Consider the following 3,007-nt stretch of genomic DNA (forward strand, 5'->3'; position numbering starts at 1 on the left):
TCTCTGGTGTTGGTTGACAGCTCCATGAGTCAGGGCACAAAGCGCCCTTTATGTGTGTGAGGGTTCCACCCTGAGTGTGTGTGCGGTTGTGTGTGTGTAAGCTTGCAGAGGTAGCCGAGCCCCAGGGGATCGGCTATGAGGTGAGCTCTGTTACACCGCACAAAAGAACCGAAGAACACCTTTCCTCTGGAGCACACGGCTCCCTCCACTGCCAGGAAATGAGTGAAAAAATTCTTGCCACAAGATTACCTCACACATGCTGAATCCTTTGTTACTGATGCATTGTCTCCTTCCTGCTACCAAAAATTCCAGCCTCAAGAAAAAAGGTGATGTGCAGAGCTGTACTACAGAGGAATGATGTTAAAGAGTATTACCATGAATATTTGGGAAAGAGACAGTGAAGATAGGTTAAGCACAGTGGTGATGATAAGTGAGCAAAGTTGTGTCTTCACTGCTGAGAATGACCACTGCAGATGCAATGTTTGCTTTGAGAGTGTTGATGGAGAAGTACCGAGAAGATGCAACAGAGTTGCACTGTGTCTTTGTGACTCTAGAGAAATCATATTATACAGTGCCAAGAAAGGAACTTCAAGAGGAAGTCGAGAGTGACAGAAAAGGCTGGTGGAAGATATGTGTGAGGACAGCAAGACAGCGGTAAAATGTCTGGATGAAGTGATGGATGGGTTCAAGGTGGGAGTCAGATTATATCAGGTATCAGCTCTGAGCCCCTTCTTGTTTGTGACGGTGATGGACAGAATGACAGATGAAGTCAGCTAGGATAAACTATGATGTTTGCAAACAATACTAATATTAGCAGTGAAAGTAGAGAGAAGAGAGAAGAGAAGAGAACCTGGAGAGGTGGAGGTATGCAGTGGAGAGAAGAAGAATGAAAGTCAGTACAAGAAAAGACAGAATGAGTGTGTGGATGAGAGAGAGACAGGTGGAAAGGTGAACAAGCAAGGAGTAGACGTAGTAAAGATGGATGAGTTTAAATACCTGACGTTAACTATCCAAAGCAATGGAAAGAGCACAAGAGTGATGAAGAAGAGAGTACAGGCAAGGTGGAGTGGGTGGAGACGATGTCAGGGGTGATTTGTGATAGAAGGATAGCAGCAAGAGTGAAAGGGAAGATTTATAGAATATGACCTGCTATGATGTGTGGCTGGGAAATGGTAGCACTGATGAAAAGACAGGATGCTGCCCTGCAGATGTTAAGATTTTTATTATAAGGGACTAGAACTGACAAGATGAGAAATAAGTACATCAGAGGGACAGCTCAGGCTGAGTGGTTTGGACACAAAGTCAGGGGCAAGTTTGAGATGATTCACCACAACTGTATTAAATTCTGTGTTCCTGTTCTCCTCTGTAGATGTAAAACACACAAAATAGTGAGTCTTCATCATCTTCTCATCAATATAATTTATTTAAGTTTCTGCATCAGTAGCAGATAATATTCCGTACATCCCCTCACTCCTACAAAATAAAATGTATTATTGTATCTATAAAGGTACAAGAACAACATCCCCCTCCTGCCATCTTAGATTTTATATACTGTAGATTTCATATAGCTGAGCAGTTGGAGCAAATTCTAGGAACTTGAGTTACTGGCACTCTGCACTGATTTTATTTTTGTTGTAACTTGGGGCCAAAGATACCACCATTGTACCCTCAACAGAGGGTACCATTGTGGTTTGTAGTCAGTAACTGTAAAAAACAGTCATTGTTTGTAGCTTAAAGGAGACCAGTCTTGAACATGTGCTGACAATTTTTCCCCTTAATGTAACCATATATATGAATACATATAAACAGACTAAAAAGTACAAAATTGGTTCATAATGCCCTCCTAGTCTTTCTGAACACTCAGAGCTTTGTTTATCTCACATCTGCACCTTCTGTTAACATGCAAGCATGCATGCATTTGAACTCTGGAAGGAAACCAGAGCCTCCAGAGAGAAATCACCAGGCATATGGGAACAAAAACTTTTAAGATTCCAATGCAGAACCTTGAGGAAAGAAACTGTTAAAAATCTAAGACTAAATTAAAACATTTTTTTTTACCTATTTCCTATTTGATTTCAGCCAAACATAGAATGTGTTTCTTCATATTTTAATCTGCAAAAAACATATATTTTGACCCTCGAAAAGGTACACTGAGTTTCCTCGAAGTGCAATCATTAGCTGTGTGTAGTGCAGTCATATAGCGCGTACCTGTAGGGAAATGAAATTATTTCTACTGTGAACCTGAAGAAAATCAAATTTCATGCACTGAAAATTAAAGAGAAAAGACATTAAACTGGCAGGAGCTACACTGGTTATGAGTCACTTCATAAATCATTTCAGTTATTGAGTGTAAGCACTAAAAGCAAAGTTTTGTTTTTCTCTGCCAAAACAACGATGTGTTAATTTTTTAAAGTGCATACTCAGTACAACAGCCATATAAAATAATACACTTGAAGAAGTCCGCAGCAGTGCGACTTTTCAGAAACTACGCTGTTTTTTCTGTACACAGATAATACTGACAAACTGTTTGATTAAAGGTGACACAAATTTTTACACAGAATTCACATTCAGTGCAGGTGTAATTTATTTGGCAGGCAAATAATTAAAATCCAAGTGCCAGAGTATGCCAGTAATTTATTAATTTAAATAAAGTAATTTGAATGAAGATCTTTGACCAAAATCAGAGTTCCAAAATATGTGAATATTATTTAATCCCCCCCCCCCCCCCCCTCCCAAAACAACAACAAAAAAAATCAGGACTATTTGGACTATATTTTTTGTAGCTTCTTCAGATTATAATGTTTTCATTCTGCCCATTAAAGAGTTCAGAATATAACACTATAGCCGGTTAAAGCCAACATATTGGAACTGCTAGTTGAAGTTAGATTGTTATAAATATATATATATATCTATTAGGGGTGCAACGATACACAAAATTCACGGTTCGATACTTTGGTGTCACGGTTCGATATTTTTTCGATACAAAAAAAATGTTCATGCCTTTTTA

This window comes from Rhamphochromis sp. 'chilingali' (assembly GCF_963969265.1).
Source record: "Rhamphochromis sp. 'chilingali' genome assembly, chromosome: 6".
NCBI classification, from domain to species: domain Eukaryota; kingdom Metazoa; phylum Chordata; class Actinopteri; order Cichliformes; family Cichlidae; genus Rhamphochromis; species Rhamphochromis sp. 'chilingali'.